Below are 20,717 nucleotides of genomic sequence, written 5' to 3' on the forward strand. Positions count from 1 at the left end.
AATGATAGATAGCATAAATACAATAAGTTCATTATTGGAATACATAAGGTTAAAAATTAAAACCACTTCAATGTGGTAGTATTAAAAAAGGTCATGTCTTTGTGAAAAGGTATGTAATTTGTTGTGAGTTCATGCACTGTATTGGTTTTGATCTTTGAACACAGTGACGTTAATGCACGGTTCATTTTGTGCACCAGTAAAACAAAATGCTTGTGTCTTCAATTTGAAAAAAATCATATTGTATTTTTTAATAAAGAAGGGTTCGGTGAATGCGCATATGAAACTGGTGGGGTTCAGTACCTCCAACAAGGTTAAGAACCACTGCTTTAGACCATGTGGATATTTCTCAAGCCGTGTTTTATTTTAAGCCACATCTATATCTTTACATTATTCATACCTATCTGTGCTGACCCCTAATCTAGGGATCAAAGGTTGTCTCATGTCCGTAGACCTGGGCTTCGCTGCTCTAACGTAAAGATAATAATGAAATACATGACATGGTGAACTGAACTCAGCGGGACTCAGAACAGAGAAGCACAGCAGAGTAAGTGGAACAGCTCATACAAGGTCCATAACGCTCAGCTTACAGAACAAGTACTTCTACCCGACACGCCTCATGGGACACTACGGTGTGTAAGCACTCAATGTCTGGTACAAAGAACGGGTACATCCACTGATAGAAGAGACAGGAGCAGGCAGGAAGTCCAGGTCAAATGATACTGACGTAACAAGGGACGGGTAATTCACAATATGTTCATCATTGGATTGGCAAGTTCATCATGATATACAATAATTATGAGACAAATGCATGAAATTTTTTCTTTTATGGCCAAAATCTTTTCTCCAGGTGAGCATGACTGAAGACCCAGGTGACTGTTTTTTTTTTTTTTTGGGGGGGGGGGGGGTGGTGGGGGGGTAATTTTTCCTCCCACATTTTATTAATTTTAGCTATTACACATGACAACAATAAACACATATCTACACTACAAGTCAAAGTTTGGACTCACCTTCTCATTCAAATGACTTGAGATGGACCACAGGTGACCAACAAGTGCTCAGCATCACTGGGAGCTCCTTCAAAACTGTTGGAAAACATTTCAGGTGACTAACTCATGAAGCTCATCAAGAGAATGCCAAGAATGTGCAAAGCAGTAATAAAAGCAAAACGTGGCTATTTTAAAGAATCTAAAATATAAAACATGTTTTGAAGTTATGTCATATTTTTTAAACTACATAATTCCGTATGTGTTCATTCATAGTTTTGAGAATGTACAATGTAAATAGTCATGAAAATAAAGAAAAACCAGGTGAGTCCAAACTTTTGACTGGTAGTGTAAACCATGATGAAAACCACAACCAAAACAACAAACCAGACAAGATAGAGCGTTAATATCTTTCACAACAATATCACATAAATGGACAGTGAAAGTACTCTCAACTTAGATAAATAATCATTAAAATTATCAAAGGGAACCCAAAGATCCTATTCAAGGCTGGATCAGGACTGAGGAAAAAAAGAACTGAGAAAATTGCCTATTGAATTGACAGTCTTTCAACTTAATATTTGTGACAATGATATGCACCCCTCACCTACAAATGTTCCAAATGGTTTCAATTCTAAAAGTAGTGTCATTAACCCTGTAAAGCCTGAACCATTAAATTATTGACAGAAAATTCTAGTTCTTTGAAACTGGAACCTTTATTGGTCCTTCTGAACGACCAAAAAATAATTTTTTTTTCAAATATCATTTTCCATGTATGAGTTTCAATTTTGTATCATATTTGATGCATCGGGTCTCAATGCTCAAATATTATTATTTTTGAACAAACATGTCGAACAAATTGATAATTCCCTTACAAAATTGGGAAAGTTCTTTCTCATTAATGACAATCTTGTAGTGTCACTGGAAAGGCCTCTGGTGAATGAATTCCTCCCCCCGGTGGATTATCCATGTATTGCATGTATCTAATTGTATGCATCAGGTTTTTCAGGGAAAAAAAAAAAAATCACACTTCAAAACTCATGTATCAAACATGATACATTTGGCATTTTAGGGTGAAGTACATCTGTTATTTGCTTCATACGTAAGAGATTTAAAAACTCAGAAACCCATGTTTCTATAGAGCAACACTTTGTTTTGTAAATTTTCCAGTTCGACAAAATCATTCTTCTCACAGCCAAAAAGGCTAAACCAGCTGTTTTTCTGTCTTGTTTGTAGCTGTGCAGCCCTGTACTCCATCTGACAAACTGCGGAACATGGAGCAATATTTATATTAATAAACTCTGAAGTTAACTTACAGATCTATCCAGAAAGACTTGACTACAAGGCAGTACCACAGCATATAAATCCAAGCAGCCATTTGACTACAGTCACGCCAAAAAAGATCTGAAACTCTTGGATCTATTTTTTTTTAAGTCTATAAGGAGTAATATATGCTCTGTGACAAATTTTTAACTGTATAACTCCGCCTTTTACTGAATTTGAGATGTCAGATATTTTCCCACTCTACCAAGGTAAAATTGACCCCTAAATCATGTCCCCATTGTGACCATGTCTTTGCAGTTTTTGTGTGTGTATTGATTGTTTTTATGATCCTGTAGCTTTGGCTAAGAAGTAAAGGATTGCAGATGCAGACTATTGAAGGAAATCCTGCATAAAATACCAACTAAAGCATTTTAAGATGTGCAAGACTGTGGTACTAACAAACATTATTTTAATCCTGTGAATCAAATATCTATATCCACTGTCTACACTCGTCAATCCAGAGAGACTTAAACAGAAAAAAAAGAAATGAAGGGAAAATGAAAAGAATAGCAGTACATGTATACTGAAACTCATTCACGTAGGGCAGGGGTGTCAAACTGATTTTAGTTCAGGTTCCACATTCACCCCAATATGATCTGAAATGGGCCAACCAGTAAAACAATAATGTAACAATCTATAAGTGATGTCAACTCCAAACTTTTCTCTATATTTTAGAGTGAAAAAAGTAAAATTGCACCATGCATGAAAACATACTGATAGCAGTGGATCTACAAATACGCAAAACATTTACTAACAGGCAGAATATTGATAAAATTGGACTGACTTCTGTGAAGACATTTCACATTGTTCATATCTGTTCAGGTTATTTACGTTTTTGTGAAAAGATAATTTCTTACTATAACCATTTTCATGTAATTCTACTTTTTATACTGGCTTGGTCCGGGCTTTCACTTGAACCCAAGTAAAAACTTAAGGCAAGGGCTATGTACTACTTGATGGATTCATTCCAGCTTGTTATCCAGATAGGCAGTTTCTCCTACATTGAAGGGCAACAGTGTGCTGAATACCACTTGCTTGACTTGATCCCTGATCATAAACAAGACACAAGTCTTTAACACCCCATCAGGGAATCGAACCCTGGACTTCAGGCAGAGATACTACCCACTATACTAACGAGGACAGAGAAGCTGGCAGTTTTGTGGCTTTTTTCTTTGTTACTCTGCTTTTCTCGTGGAGCTAAATGCAGGTGCGAGAACCAGGCTCTGACTGCACACTACCATCCTTTGGCCGCCGAAGGCAGCTTTGGAAGAAGGTAGCTAGAGGCTCGTTGGTCTAGGGGTATGATTCTCGCTTAGGGTGCGAGAGGTCCCGGGTTCAAATCCCGGACGAGCCCACAATATGGCTTTCAAATGCATTTGGACCTGCAAACAGTGTAATTCCAAAGCACCTATTTTGATTTTGTCTCAAACGACCTGCCCCCTCCCTCAAAGACCCAGAAACCCACACACAACACCCGCTAACCACCCTGAAAGCCAGGGCCACCCTGTTTACAACCGTAACATTCGAGGTCATTAACATATGGTGAAAACGACTTCCACAGACCACTCCCCCTTCAGGTTCAGAAGTCTGCTTTCCCCCACCCGCACATAAAACTGATGAAGACTGTTGGATAAGAGACAGAATGGATTCAGAAGAGCAAAACCAGTCCTGTTGACCTTTGAAAATGACCAGGAAGAATCAAAACAGCAGATTACTGGTATGTGCAGGTTTATGTGAGTTTCAGCTTCCAGCACTGCTGATGCTGTTAAACAAAAGGACCTGACGCCATCATATGATGAAATCCTTGGCTTGGGGGGCTTCGTCTAGACTTTTTGTGGAGTTCAGTCAGTGCACCAACTCAAGGAGCTGGATACAAAGCAAGTCTTGGGAGACAGCTAACCATAAGGAACGCATACGTTGGCCACCTGTTTCTGCCCGGTTTTGAACCGGGGACCTTTCGTGTGTTAGACGAATGTGATAACCACTACACCACAGAAACTGCAGCACACCTCTCCAGCCCCCAAATGTCACGCGAACATTAAACCTCTACAGTTAGCGACATTCGCAGATTACAGCTCCTGAGCTGGGCGTGTTGTGGGCTATTCCATTGTTTTTGTTTGTTCTTGAATCTGCAACATTCATTCCGTTGATTCATTCATAACACCCACTTGAAGAGTACGGGTGGCATTCTAAGCCAGCGGATAGGCCCATGGAGCTGGTCACTAATACGTACTTATGATCTCACAATGAGTCAGTTTGTGGGACCACAGATGGCCGGGATTGTTCCCCTTTATACATTGACAATATACACATGTTGACCTTCCTCAATCAGTCAGTTTAGCAATAGTGAACCATCACATTTTGACTGATTTGGGATTCCAGACCATGCGCCAGCTATTGTTTCGGCCTTTTACGGCCTCAACCGCTTAACTCCCCTGTGGTTGTTGCATGGATGCAGCTACACAACAACAGTTGACATTCAGGTCATCAGACTCCAACTGCCCGCTACGGTCCTTCAGCCGCTGAAGACAGCTTTGGAAAAAGGCAGCAGAAGGCTCGTTGGTCTAGGGGTATGATTCTCGCTTTGGGTGCGAGAGGTCCCGGGTTCAAATCCCGGACGAGCCCACAATATGGCTTTCAAATGCATTTGGACCTGCAAACAGTGTAATTCCAAAGCACCTATTTTGATTTTGTCTCAAATGACCCACTCCCTCCTGCAACGACCCAGAAACCCACACACAACACCCGCTAACCACCCTGAAAGCCAGGGCCACCCTGTCTACGACCATAATACTCAAAGTCATTAACATACGGCGAAAATGACTTCTTCAGGCCACTCCCCCTTCAGGTTTAGAAGTCTGCTTTCCCCCACCAGCACGTAAAACTGATGAAGACCATTAGATAAGAGACGGAACGGATTCAAAAGAGCAAAACCAGTCCTGTTGACCTTTGAAAATGACCAGGAAGAATCAAAACAGCAGCTTACTGGTACGTGCAGGTTTATGTGAGTTTCAGCCTCCAGCACTGCTGATGCTGTTAAACAGAAGGAATTGACTTTTAAGCCATCATGTGATGAAACCTTTGGGCTTGGAGGGATTCATCTAGATTTTATGTGGGGCTGAGTCATTGCAGCAACTCAGTGTGCTGGATTCAAAGCAGGTCTTGGGAGACAGCTACCCATAAGGAACTCGTATGCTAACCACCTGTTTCTGCCCGGTTTTGAACTAGGGACCTTTCGTGTGTTAGACGAATGTGATAACCACTACACCACAAAAACCATAGTGCACCTCTTCCACCCACAAACGTCACGTGAACATCAGGCCAAAACTGATCTGCTTTGCCAAGTCAGTTTGCAAAGGCTTGGAAATGGGCTCATTGCGTGCCACAAAGTCCATAAAGGTGGAAGGCATGATGACCTTGAGATCAGTATATTCCTCTGTGATTGGTTGTTCGTCTCTATATGTCAGCCCTGTGATAACACGGGGACTAATCCGGGATGTACCCCACCTTCTCCCATAGGCAGCTGGCATAGGCTCCAGCATCTTCCATGACCCTAGTGAGGATAAAGCGGGTTCAGAAGATGAATTAATGAAATTCATCCTACAGGCCGGATTGGACCTTTGGGCGGGCTGGTTTTGGCCCGCAGGCTGTATGTTGGACACCCTTGAGATAGGGAATAGATTTTGGTGCTTGGACCCTGACAGGAAGACCACGTTGCAAAATGATCTCATGACCTGGGAGTTACAGTGACAGAGAAATGCTCCCCCAGAGATTTGAGACTGATGGTGTTGATGAAGATGATGGAACTGATGATATAATGCATTCAGAGTTAAACTGAGATCAGACAACCAAGCTGAGGTGGAGGAGGACGGTTACAAAACAGAGCCAACAGATGAAGAAAGCAGTGTGAATCAGCACTTTAACCCTTTAACCCCTCAGACATTACCTCAGGTAAACGTGCTGCTGGGAACTGTCGTCTGTTTCAGATTCATAAAAGCTGCTGTGAGTGTGTGCTTGTGTTCCTTTTCTTCAGTGGTTTAGTTTTACTGTGTGTTTTAGGGTCAAAACAGGTGGAATAACAGAAAAAGACAAAGAAAAGAATTGGAGTTTGAGAGGTTTCGACTATATAATGCACTCAGAATGTACATCAATAAGAGATTTAGGATGCTGAACATGAACTGTGAACTGGAACACACTGAACAACAACAAGGATTTGAATTAGGGTCCAGTAGTTTATGTTTTGGGCTTTTTTTTTTTTTTCTAAATCAGTCCAGCTGCTTTTTGGCACCTGGTTCAACTATATAAAGCAGTTACATGGTCAAACTTGGTAAAAAGAGTCAAAAAAAAAAAAGGAAAAAAAGGAGAAGGAAAATCAACACAAAATCAATACAATTTTTATAGTGAGTCGGCCTCACTCACTGGTTTTGTGTTTTGCCCCGTTCCACAGGTGCCAGGGGGTGTACTGAGCATGCTCGGATGTCTATGGTTTTCAAAATCTACTTATGGAGCAAATAGTTGACTTTTTATGAATATTTAAAAGAAATCATACATTCAGAATACTCACCACAGACACATCAGGGGTTAAAGGGTTAAACACTTGGCAGTTTACCTGTGATTGGCTAACGGCATGTGTCAGGTTCTGATTGCATGAAGACAGAAACCAGCTGATTGGGACAGTCTCATGAACAGAATGATACCGGAAACTCTGCTTTCAGAAACACAGAGCATAAAGAGGTGATGTGAGCTCGGAAGTAAATTCAATAATCGTACAAAAACAGTAATCTGAGAAATCCCCCCTGTCAGTGTTAATGTATGTTAGATGTATGTTAGTACCTACCACCCACGTCGTCCTGCTTTAATTTCCACCAGCCCACCCAAAGTGTGCTAAGACCAGACCTCCTCAAAACATACAGGAATGTGCACACAAGCAAAAAGGAAAGAAAAAAATAAAATACACATACACACTCAAACACATACAAAGGACATTTCAGATGTTGGTGTCAGTGTGATAAGTGTATAGAAAAAACACATATTGCCATAAATCTGCCTATATGACGTAACGAACAGATAAAAACCCAAATCCATGTTACTGTAAACCATTTCATTCTTCAGCTCAGCAGCTTCAACAAGAACTTATTTAGGCTAATAGGCATATGCTATCATAAACACATGACTAATTTGCATAGAGTCAGCAATGTAGTTCTTGTTCAAGCTGCTGAACTACTTTAAAAATGGGCCGATAACCTCACAAACAGATGATTTAATGCATAATATTACGACTACAGCATTGTAAGTATTCACTGCTATTTAGGGTTTTTACTAAGGAGAATGGAAACTTACCTCCATCTGCGTTTACATAACATACATTAGTATTAACACACAGCTGTTTTATATATGGTTGCTATTAATCACAAATGTTTTTATGGCCCAAACAGATATCTGTGAAGACACAAGACGTATAGAGGCTCTTGCTTGTCTGTTCTTTTTTTTATTTTATTTTATTTATTTATTTTTTTTTTTTTTTTTTTTGGGGGGGGGGGTTCTTTTTTGTTTGTTTTTGTCTGTTTCTTTTATTGGCTATTGTTACAGTTCTACATAAAATACAATACAGATTTAAGTTAGGGAAGCAAATTATCGATTAATCCATTAATTACTAGTTGGTTGACCTTATCGATCGATTAACGATTAATTGATAAGCGGCGATTTTCCTGAGAACCTGAATTTCTCTTTCGATAGGGTCTATAAGAATAAAAGCTCAATGCTGTTTATATACGCCATGAAAAACGTATGTCATATTCCTTAATGATTGATTTACTGTAACATTGGATACAGTACAGACAATGACATTTATGGAGTAGAACTAAATAAATTCTGCAGAGAAATTCAATAAAATACATGGATCTGAAGAGGGGCAGTTTAGAAGAATTGGGCATTTAGAATTTTGCATCACTGACATGATGGAGTGAGATTTCAGCGGACATACCAGTACATCTTCGACTCCGTAGATTTTTAACCTTATTTAACATAAGATTTAGATTTTAAACAAAGGAAATGAAATAAATTGTTTTTAATTAACAACACGCACATAAATTACAGCTTTGCTACTTTTTACTCATTTTAATTTACTTAAAATGACAATTTTCCTCTCAAATGTGTGTTACTTCAACCCATAATTACATGAAGAGATGTGGAACCAGGCACTTCACAGTGTAAAAGATTCACAATGTGCTTGTTTTAGTGGCACTTATCAGTACGAATTTCCCATTCACTAATCAATTAATTGCTTTATAGTAAAATACAGCTTTTGAAACAATCATAAATTCTACAAAATACTCTTAAGTGCGACTAGCATAGCCACCTCGTGGCTTCGCTACGTACACACACATTAAGAACATGCTAGAACTAGCTTACCAAGAAGAGTTTCCTACAGAAGTCAGGACAAATAAAAGTGCCTCCTTGACGGTTCTCCGACCTCTAAGACACAATTTGAATCCGAATATATCATTTGCTAAATAATGTCTTACTTTGAGAGCGAAACAAGGTTTTCATACCTTTTTCTTTCAATTTTCTTTGCCACACTCAGAAGAAAAGATGCGGTCTACAACCCATGAATTAGCGATGTTAAGATACATGAGTATTGTTAGCAAGCTACTTCCGGTTTCAGCCAAAATAAATTTCCGTTTTTCCAAATAAAAGCCAAAATGCATATAAACATAAAATGAAAGAAATAATGATGAGAATGAATAAAATACACTTTTAACCCTTACCAAGCGGGTTACATTTGCTCTATCAACATCAAAGAAAAAGCAAGAGAGTGTTTCAAGTCCGCACTTTTGAATGCAGTTGTCTCCAGTGGTCTACGTGACCGACTTCTGACGCTACGACGTGTTGAAAATGTCATGTGATTGAGTCACAAGGCCGTGACCGTGGACCCCTAAGGGTTAAAAAAAAAAAAGAAAGAAAGAAAAAGAAGGGGGTTTGGTGTGAGAAACAGTCATTATCCCTGATGAACATACTGTTATCTGAACAAAACACACGCCAAAGTTTGCTTTGTGTACGATAACGCCGCTTTTAAAGAACGATAACAAACCTGCTGTCAATAAGTTCGTTCACTGTTTCCATCTGCTGTTAGAACGTAGATTCCTCATCTTTGTTTTAAGCACTTTCAGCTTTGAAAAAGAACTGCTGCAGACAGACAGACCAGTCCATGTACAACAGTGTGGGCACTACAGTCAGTGCAGTGAATTCTTGAAATAAATCCAGCTTCTCCTCGCGTGTCCATGTCCACTGCTCTGTTGTGGCTTTGTAGAAAATCTCTGTGAATTGGTGTCGGGTCTTCAGCTCCTCTGCTCACCTCAGGACACCGGCGGCACTGCCAAGGCCAGGTCTTCCTGCTGCGCAGCTTTGGAGGCAGTTTGTGTTTTGAGGAACACCACTGTTGTGATTTCTAAACAGGAGAGCAATTCAAAATGTATGCTCTGTAAAAAGCTTTTTTTGTTTTGTTTTGTTCCCGTGTCCTGGAGCCAGATCAGGTGGCTCACACTTCCCAGGGTCCTTCAGGTATTGCATTGCATCAGGGAGAGATTGAATTCAAGACATTTTCCCTGCAACTCCCCCTGGTTGTATGAGAGCTTCTGTAGCTGGTTTTCTGGATGTCCATGAATGCTGCATGGCACTTGGTGAAGTTTGGCCATGAAGGTGTAAACTTTCTAAACCACTGTGTGAAAAATACTGATGGGTAGTCCGATTCTTTTTTAACTCCACCAAGGAGGTTATGTAAAGTCGGCGTTGGTTTGTCTGTTTGTCTGTGTGCAAGATAACTCAAAAAGTTATTGACAGATTTGGATGAAAATTTCAGGAAATGTTGATACTGGCACAAGGAACAAATGATTACATTTTGGTGGTGATCAGGGGTGGGGGGGGTGGGGGGGGGCACTGGTCTGCTTTGGTGGAGGTCTGCGCTCTACGAGTGCTTTACTTGAAAAAAGCGCAGACCTCTGCCAAGGCAGGTCAGTCCCCCCCCCCCCACCTACCCCGATCACCATCAAAATTTAATCATTTGTTTCTTGTGCCAGTATCAACATTTCCTGAAATTTTCATCCAAATCTGGGGCACTGATCTGCCATGGCGGAGGTCTGCGCTCTCCGAGTGCTTCTAGTTTTTTGGGTTTTTTTTTTTTTTTTTTTTTAACCCACCACCACCCCTCCACCCCCCTTCAGAGGACAACTTTATTTTTAATTACAGCTTGTGCTTAACAAGTAACAATAGATTATGGACAATAAATTACTTATTAATGCAGGCAAAACAAAATGTATGGTTGTTGGATCAAGACATTTTCTTCAGATGTCACCAACGTTGCACTTAACTGTGGGGGAAAACATGATTCAACAAGTAGACGAAGCTAATTTATTGGGTGTAATTGTGGATGGCACACTGTCGTGGATGGCCAAATGAATAATATATTGCAAAAAATGGGTCGGAGTTTAGGAATAATTAGACACTGTAAGAAATTTATTCCCCAATGGTTGACCAAGCTATTAGTTCAGTCATTAGTATTATCTCATATAGATTATGTGTCAGTTGTTTGGTCAAATACTAATGTAAATAATTTACACAAATTGCACGTTGTACAGAATAAAGCGGCACAAATTGTTTTGGGTTGCCCTTACAGAACTAATATAACCACAATGCACAACAGTTTGGCATAGTTAACTGTAAAATCTAGATTGAAATATTTTTTATTATCATGTATTCGTAACATTATAGCAACACAAACTCCAGAAATTATTTACAGAAAACTGTCATTTTTTACTGATCAGCATAATTATTGTACAAGACAAACCAGTGAACCACGGTGTGCTCTGCCTTTAGGCACAACAAATCCGTTACAACAAACTGTTTTTTATCGGGCCATGGTTGCATGGAATGGATTGCCAGGGTTTCTGTTGTTGGAAAATAATAGAAAATGTTTTCAAAAGAAATTAAAACTTTTCTTGTTTACACAGCAGGCATGAAATGGAAAGAGTATTGATAATATTGAAAGACGTCTTATGATTTGTGTCAGACAGCTATTGGTTGGTGAAGGAGTACAAATGTATAGTACTGATTTTGTTTATTTATTTATTTATTTATTTTTGCACTGGGCTGTTGTATATGTCCTGTTTGACCATGCTCCTCAGAGGAGAACCAACAGATATTCAAAATCTTTTATTCCTTCAGCTATCACACTTTTAAACTCTGACAGAAGCCATTTTAGTCATTTTATAGAATTTTTTTTTTTTTTTTTTTTTTTTTTTTTATTAGCAGAGCCAATAGGGTCTTTTAGTCTTTTAGTCTGCATTGGTATTTATTGATTATTTATTGTTGATTATTTAAATGCATTTATTCGTAGTTGCTTTCAGTAGTCCTGTATTTGTGCACTGATTTATTTATGATTGTCACATTGCACTTTGGATGTGGGCTGATATCTGTGGTAAGCTGCAAATGAATTACCCGTATGGGATAAATAAAGTTTTCTGAATCTGAATTATTTGTGAGTGTGTGTGCGTGTGTGTGTGTGTGTGTGTGTGTGTGTGTGTGTGTGTGAATGGTGTAAGATTAATGTAAATAACTAAAATTGTAATGTAATGTAGAGGAGACCCCAGGAAGAAGAGCAACTGAATCATCAGTTGCTAATGGGGATCTTAATAAATGAAATGAAATGAAATGAAACAAGTAACAATTTCAAGTTTTACACTCATATTGTCATCCATTCCTTGCTAGTGCACATATACATAGAGGGAGGGGTTCATTCATTTGTCCAAACCACCGTAGAACACTTAAATCACTGTCACTTTATATCACTGCTAGACTTTATATCACCGTTTCACTTTTTTTTTTTTTTTTAATCACTGCCCTGAATTGTGAATACAATCAGAAGTCTTTATGTACAGTACTGTACAGGAAGCACTTTTAGAGTAGTTTCTTTAGCAAGTGTCTCTTAGAGTGTATATACTAACCTTTTTGTCAACCTGGTACTAACCCACTTTTGTGTTGTGTGTTGTATGTAAGCTGCTGAATACTTGAATTTCCCCCCGGGGATCAATAAAGTATCTATCTATCTATCTATCTATCTATCTATCTATCTATCTATCTATCTATCTATCTATCTATCTATCTAGACAAAAGTGCACAGAAACATCTATTATAGTAGGATGCATTGAAGGTTTCGCTGCAATCCACTTTAAACGAATTCTCCAAACAGGACCTTTCAAGGGTTAAACAGAACTAAACAGACCATCATATTTAGCAAAGCAGAGCACAGACCATATCAGATGTGAGTCCTTCTCCGTCTGCATCCACTGTCTGTGTATTCCACACCACACAGAAGCAGAAAAGAAAAAAAATATATATATATATGGAAGTGATTAGTTCTTGAATAGGTAGTTTGTTTTAGCAGTGGTGTGGAGTGGATGCTGGAAGAACAAAGGCTGCACCATAAATTACTCTGTGACAGGAAATCACTAACTAAATCACCTCGGAGTCCTGCACTCACAGGATATTAAGGTGGGAGAGTTTATGCTTAAGTCAACGGTGGAGGAGGATGGAAAAATCTTGTCTAATAGTCCCTTATTCAACCGCAAAGCATACAGTAAGCAAATTCAAAGTGTTTTAAGCACCGTGTGTGTGTCCACTGCAAAGTAGATATCGACATTGATCTCCTAATAACTGTTAAACATTTGCAAAAAGGGCTTTAATCATAAGTGATACTATTTCTGTAAGGCTAAATGTCATTTAGTCATAATTTACGTCAACAAAAATACACTTTTAGACACGTAGTGCTTAATAACTACAGTATTTAAGAAAGAAAGAAGTACTTAAGAAACGAAAAGTCAAGTTTTAATTATGAAGCCCACAAGCATCGATAGAAAATTCACTGTTCTTGATCTGCAGACCTGCACTTCATACCCCATTTAGGAAAAAGTGGAAGAAACCTGGGCTTTAGTTTTAAAGGCTTTAATGTCTGAGGCTGAAATTAGCTCACACTGTAAGACCGGATAAGTTGAGTTTACTTAAAAAAAATTTGAGGAAACCGGTTACCTTAAAAAATTTAAGTAATAAGTAATCAAAACTTCAGTGTATTAAAATTATATGCTTTATTTGAATGGAATTGCTATTTTAAGTACAATACACTACATGCCAAGTTAATTTAACTTAAAATTTGTTGCACTGTCAATTACTTTGTACAATCATTAGACCTAATATCAGTTCATTGTACTCAATTCTAAATCAATTAAATTAAAGTATTTCACAATATAAAATGCTTCATATAATATACCATTGCATGGATGGAAATTTAGCAGGAACTAAGCTTAGTATAATAAGTCAGTATGTGATGTGCTTTAAATTTGAAAAAGTACTAAGATTTATATCAAATGAAAATAATTATGGATGGATAGGAAAGCGATTGTTTGGCCTATGGCTCTGATTCATGGTGCAGCTCTACAAAAATACAAAAACAAACACAAAAAGGCCAATAAGCACTGCCATACACACATTAAGTCAAAATTAACACTAACACCACAACCCCGCTGAACCCCTGCACATAAAAATAACACATTTTCAACAACATGCCCAATACCCACAATGCAATGCGGAGATAAAAAGGTGTGGTCATGACAAAAACTTAGGGATTTAAATCCATTCAACTTGAACTTTTTGTACGTTCGACTATATCTACAAATTAGTAGAATATACTTAATATTTTATAATAATGTCATAAAACGTAAATCATAAAGTACATTGTAATTAAAGCATTTTAGTAAATACAAAGTACAGGCTTACAGTGCAGCTCTCATTCACATAAGTGAAATAAAGTCTCATTTAGTCAACCACATCTGTTGTTTGCTTAACCACATCATTATGGCACGACTATAACCGTCCATACCAGCGTGTCAATACATCATATACAGTACACTGCAAAAATCTAAATCTTACCAAGTGTATTTTTCTCATTTCTAGTCCAAATATCTCATCACACTTAAAATAAGACATAATCACCTAAAGAGTAACTTTGCAGTGAGATATAAGAAATTATTTTTAGACAATACACCATGAAAATCTGATTTCAAGAAATCTTACCAAGATAATTTTCACTTGTTCCATTGGCAGATTTTTTTTTTTTTGCTTAATTCAATGTCAAATTACTGCTCGGTAACACGTGGACTTGAAACGGATATCAATTTTTTAAGCGTCATGCCAACATTCAAAACATATGATTCTCAACAGAAATTGATATAAAGTATGACAAAACCTTTTAGATATTATGTTCAACTATGCTGAAAATACATTTTGGAGTAAAATATTGAAAAGTCTCTGTTTTATTGACATGAGAATGTGGTAACGCATAGACAGGTTGCCATAGTAACAAGTGGACGACTCTTTACCATTGTATGCATCACCAAAAATTTATCTATGATCATTACTTTCTGAAAGTTTCACTCAAATATCTGAATTATAAGTACCTTGAAAATGAAAAATAGGTATTTTTGTGGTAACGTGGACAGAACCATTTAAGCAACTCACAAATGTTCAAACTCATAAATATTGTGGCATGTTTGCCACAGTGCATTATGGGTAGTGGGTATTTTGTTGTAAATGTGTTATTTTTATGTGCAAGAATTCAGCGGGGTTTTTGTGTTAGCACTAGTTTTGACTTAGTATGTGTATGGAAATGTTTATTGGCCTTTTTGTGTATTTTTTTGTATTTTTGTAATTTCTAAAGTTGCACACTGAGTGAGAGCCATAGGCAGAGCAATGGCTATCCTGTTGTGATGCTGCCATTAGACTTGTTCCTGCTTGTCAAAATAAAAGCACAATTTGTGCTCAAATGTGATGCAGAGCCAACATTCTGGCAACTTTCTGCCTATGTTAAAATATCAATGATATTTGCAAAATAATGACAATCTGATAGTTGAAACTGAACAATCATCTATACGATCAACAGATTTAATACATTTTCACATTTTTATATATATATATATATATATATATCTATATATTTTATTTTTTTTTTTTTTACATGAAATTCGAGCTATGGGTACGGTGTAAAAAGTACAACCAATAAAATCAGTTGTAACTTTTTTTTCTACAAGTGGTATTTTAAAAAGGATAACAGTTCCATAAAATAGAGATCTTTAGCTAAAAAATGAGCCCACTTGATAAATGATGTGTCGCGCTGATGTTCATTTTCACTTGACTGGACCCATATAAAAAAATATTTGTAGATATAAGCAACAAACTAATCAAATGACATCTACAAACAATATGTTCACCGCAGTTGTCAACAAATTTGTATCTAATTTACTAAGAACTTATCATGTAACACAACTTTGTGTTAATCCTAGCATCATGTGTGTGTCACAATAAGCGTCTGTTGGAAACACAACAGTGGAACCAATGTTTAGCAACAACAAAATAAAGGAAATAAAGAATCGATTCAGGAAACATGTAACACATTTATAAAAGATTTTTTTAAATTGATTTGAGTCGATTAATCATTTCAGTTTTAGATAAGGGGTTAATATTACATCTATATAATCATCCATATCCTTTCATCTTATGTCATTAGACTGAAATTAAAATTACCTCCAGTTTCCCATCGTCTCCTGTTAATTATTTACCTACGCAATATTGTTAGGACTGTACAAATCCCAGTCTAAACTAATGGGAACAGGGACTGGTGCAGCGGCAGCAGTGATAAAAGGCCCCCGCTCATGTCTGCTGGTACCTATGGCCTCAGCCTCGGATGATGAATGGTTCGACACCGCCGCAGCAGCGTTTGAAGTGATAAAGCGCCAAGGCTGCAGGTGAGTACAATGGCATTATCTACTTTTCTCTACCTCGCGAGCAAAGTCACTACAGTCTGGCCTTATGATACCTCTGTAGCTATATGTCATGCAGACACTATTCACTTGTGAATACCTTCAGATTACCGTCCATGATACAACATCGTTCCTGTCTTATGTCTGTGCGACAGTAATTGTCTGAAAGCTACGCTCTTATTTCACAAGTTCCAGCTGTGCGGTGACCTAAAACGACGGAGAAATCTATAATACACTGAACACGGTGGCAAATGGTCACTCTAATAGAGGTTTTTTACCCCTTATGCTTGACAGTTGTCGTGAAAGAGACATCTAAACACTAGAATGACTGTAATAATGTGATATCATGAATTGCATACAGATAACACACCGCTTTTAATTAGCGTGTTATCTGTATGCATTATAAGGTTACCGCGTGTATGTTCACGCAGAGTAAAATACCAAGCAATTAGTGGTTAGGTTATGGATATGTAAACTTGAGGTCTGTCATGCAATGGCACGCAATTCAAATGGCACTGAATAACACGCGAAAGGATGAAAATGCATACGTATAGCACACCAAATGCAATAAGAACTGCCATGACAGCAGAGAAAAGACTAGGCAGAAAAGTAATCCAATTACAGAGGTATGTAACATTTTATAATGTTAAAAAACATTTGATGTTACTGGCAACAGCTAGCTGAATTGAAATGAAGCAAAGTTGGTTAATAATGGAAATGTAGATGATTAAGATATGAGATATCTGCTAAGGTGCGTGGTTTACTGCTGCTGAACTGGGTTATATATGTTTCTATCTGGTTTATATATGTCGAGGCCCAAAACAGAATCTGGCCCGATTCAGAATCAGGCCGGCCCAGAATGGAATTCTATTCTAGGCCGGCCTAGAATGGAATCCTGCTGCTATAATGTTATTTTTATACCATGTTTAATGCAAATGATCCATAATTCCATAATTTGTCATAATTTTACATTTTCAGTCTTACATACCTTGAGTAACTATTGTCAATTTCAGTCGATTTCACTGTACCATATATTGGTGGGGAGTACCACTAGGTTCTATTTGTAAATAAAGTGTATTATAGCTTACAATTAAAATGTTGTTTGTTTCATTTTTTTTTTCACATATTTGCAAATTCCATGTATTGATTTTTGTAATAATTTAGATCATTTGCATATATTTCAATCTGGTTTAGGCTATAATATATTTCTGTTTGGTATACTGCTGGATAGCTGATTTATATATGTTTCTAAATGGTTTTTAGATGTTGCTATTGTCATATCAGTCCCCGGACTCTTGTTTGTTTTGTCTGTCTTGTCTGTTATTTCCTGTTTTATTTTGTTAAGTTCTCCTCTTGTGTCATGTCTGGTGTCTTTGCTTCCCTTCCCTGATTGTGTCACCTGTGTTGATTACCTGTCCCCGCCCTGATTTGTTCCACCTGTGTCTCATTGTCTTCCCTCCCTCCCGTGTATATAAGCCCTGTGTTTTCCCCTGTCCTGTGCCAGTTCGTATTCCTCCTTTTGGTGTGTCTACTTACCAGCGTTTCTTCAGATCCTGTTTGTTTGCCTGCCTGTCTGTTTCCGACCCGGATTGTTCCTCGACTCCTGAGTTTTGCCTGACCCCCTGTCTGTACTTCGGCCTCTCCAGCCACTCCCGTGTTCGACCTTTTTTCCCGGATTTATGGTACGTGATTCTGCCTTTTCCCCTATGTACTGTTGCCTGTCTGCTAGACTCCCTGTGTATGACCTGGTCTGTCCCCTGACGCTCCTCTGTTTTCTCCTAGTCGGGTTCCCCTCGTGTGCTCCCGACCCGGGCCGTGGGTTTCCTCCTTTGGATTCGGACGTCGTGACGAATCCGCGTAGACAATTCACTGAGGACTCACCCAAGACCTTTTTATGTGAACTGTATTCCCTGTCTGTGTTTAATAAACACAACTTAATTGTATTTTTGTCTGCAGGTCGTGCTTTTGGGTCCAGATTTTGTACTTCCAGTCCTAACAGCTATCTGGTTTACTACTGGTTGGCTGGTTTATATATATATATATTTCTTTTTTTAGCTTCATATTTTTTATTGGTGAGCATACTAGAAAACAAAAAGTACATGCCAACACAATGGCACACTGATGTCAACATTAACCAGGTTTGTAAACATCATTACTTTCAAATTTGCATTTTTTTTTTTTTTTTTTTTTTGTGACAAATAACAATGAAACCAGACGAACAATACAATGAAAAGAAAACTAAGACATAGTCTGGATAATATAATTAAACTAATGACATAAACATAAGAAAGTAAATAATTAATAAATAAACTTTTTAAAAAAAGGGAGGTGGAAGGGAATTACATTATCTCAAAAAAATCCATAAACACTTGCCATTTATTATAGAACTGGTTCGAGTTTCCTCGCTTCGAATATCTAATTTTCTCTACTTTTAAAAAAGACATAACCTCATTAATCCATTGTGTACTGGAAGGGGCAATTGTAGATTTCCAATTAAGGAAGAGGTGGCGTTTAGCAATCAGGGAGGTAAAAGTTATCACTTCTAACTCTTTTACAGAGTATTGAGTATACTCTTCCGGGAGACCAAAAATAGCAATGTGTGGTGAAATGTCAATAGTTTTTGAAAATACCTTGGACATGGTGTTGAAATAAACTGACCAAAAATTTGTCAGGGCTGGACAAGAAAAAACTGTGTGTGAGATTGCAGGGTGAGCCTCCACATCTGTCACAGATATGTACCATATTTGGAAAAATCTGAGGTTTATATATATATTTCTATCAGGTTTACTGCTGGCTGCTTTGTGCATCTCCTCTCATGCTTCGCACATCCACTCTTCCGCCTCTGCCCCCCCCCCCCCCCCCCCCCCCCCCGTGTGTATGTGTGTGTGTGATCTATTTTCAATAGATCTTGAAAATCTTATTTCAAGAAGTCTTACCAATACCTTATCTAATTTTCACTTGTTCCATTGGCAGATTTTGTCTAAAAAATCAGTTCTTATATCTCACTGAAAAGTTACTCTTAAGGTGATTTTGTCTTATTTTAAGTGTGATGAGATATTTGGACTAGAAATGAGAAAAATACACTTGGTGAGAGTTTGATTTTTTCCAGTGCAACAGTTGTCGGTTGTTTACTTGATTCAAAACTAAGGATTGTACAACAGATTACACCCTGTATTCTCAAGTTTCTCAGACAAAAGCGACAGTAATCATTCCCCGAAGTTTCTACTGGACCACCACCACCGCACACCATGATGGAAACATGCTGAGGTTTGTTGACATTAGGGATCTGCTCGTCACATAATTCCATCACATCCGTCTTATGTGTGATTGGTTTACTCGGCGCCTGTATGTCCCGCCTTCATATTTGGATTCAAGCCCTGCAATTCAAGACAGATTTCTCATTAAGAAAGATGGATGGTTGGACCAGTAAATAGTGACTATGAGTGATTTTTGTCAGTTTATGACCTTATAACATTTGTTTATTGTATGTGTTTATTTTTTAGCAAGTGCTGGTCGGGTGTTGTATGGCAAGAGGAGGGAGACTGTTGTCATGGCAACCGACAAGAAGGTAGATGCCGATGCCCAATTACACACTGAGGTTGAAAATTTGAATTTCAGTGTTTCAATGAGTCCCCTATAAAGGGTTCCACTGATTCAAAATAAAGCTCAGTGTAAGGGAAAATCAAGACTATCTGAAACTGAATATGACACCAATAGTATGTGATTTACATACTATTTAAGCAGAAATATTGTAAGCACTGAGTACTGCATTAGCATAAATATCTCATATTTCAATGCAGTATTGATAACAACATAATACAGTCTACTCTCGTTAAACCGCCCGCCGTTATACCGCCATTTCCGCCTATCGCCATCCGCCAGCCCAGTTCCATGCACAAACAACACTTATACCATTGATTTCCCGACCGTTATACCGCCAGCGTGATTGCCATCGAGTACACATAAATTTTAACAATGCACTGAAACAAACGCGCCACACGCTGATCGCGACAAGCTACGAGTAGGTCTACGGAACGGCCACCGTTCATTTATCGCAGAACACTCAGTAGGTCAGGATGTCGGGAAGAGGACGTGGGATTAAGCCAAAGCCTCAAGATGATGGGGTGTCATTTCCCGACACGGTATAATAATGCTTAAAATGTTTCCCCACTTTAAATGATCCCTTACAACATAACAGAATCAAGATTTATTTAGAAACGCAATTAGAACGGGTTAACGGAGGCAGCATAGACATCATATAGTAAAGACATGCACATTATGGACGCAACCCGTTGTAACGCCATTTTCGCTATACCGCCAATTTGGCCGTGAACGGAAGTTGGCGGTATAACGAGAGTAGACTGTACATCCACTCCGGATGGCAGATTAGATAAACATTTTGAAATCAATTACTTTTTTTTTTTTGGTTGAAATAGGTGATGTTGTCACCTGTGAAAGCTGGAATAGAAGTTTGTCTTTTGTAGTAATTAAAGGCTTATCTGGTGATGAAGATGGAGTTTCCCTGCAGTTTCTGTTTTCTATCAGATGA

At 38.1% G+C, this 20,717-nt stretch overlaps 4 non-coding genes across 4 annotated transcripts; 2 read left to right on the plus strand and 2 right to left on the minus strand.

Annotated features, from left to right (window-relative positions):
- The first annotated feature begins 3,588 nt into the window (after positions 1-3,588).
- Positions 3,589-3,660, plus strand: trnap-agg (transfer RNA proline (anticodon AGG)). The gene has a single exon. It is a non-coding gene; the product is annotated as a tRNA-Pro (tRNA).
- A 572-nt stretch (positions 3,661-4,232) lies between these two features.
- trnav-aac (transfer RNA valine (anticodon AAC)) lies at positions 4,233-4,305 on the minus strand. Its single transcript has one exon. It is a non-coding gene; the product is annotated as a tRNA-Val (tRNA).
- Positions 4,306-4,859: 554 nt separating this feature from the next.
- trnap-ugg (transfer RNA proline (anticodon UGG)) lies at positions 4,860-4,931 on the plus strand. Its single transcript has one exon. It is a non-coding gene; the product is annotated as a tRNA-Pro (tRNA).
- A 579-nt stretch (positions 4,932-5,510) lies between these two features.
- Positions 5,511-5,583, minus strand: trnav-aac (transfer RNA valine (anticodon AAC)). The gene has a single exon. It is a non-coding gene; the product is annotated as a tRNA-Val (tRNA).
- Positions 5,584-20,717: the final 15,134 nt, after the last annotated feature.

Source organism: Sphaeramia orbicularis, chromosome 22 (assembly GCF_902148855.1).
Source record: "Sphaeramia orbicularis chromosome 22, fSphaOr1.1, whole genome shotgun sequence".
NCBI classification, from domain to species: Eukaryota; Metazoa; Chordata; class Actinopteri; order Kurtiformes; family Apogonidae; genus Sphaeramia; species Sphaeramia orbicularis.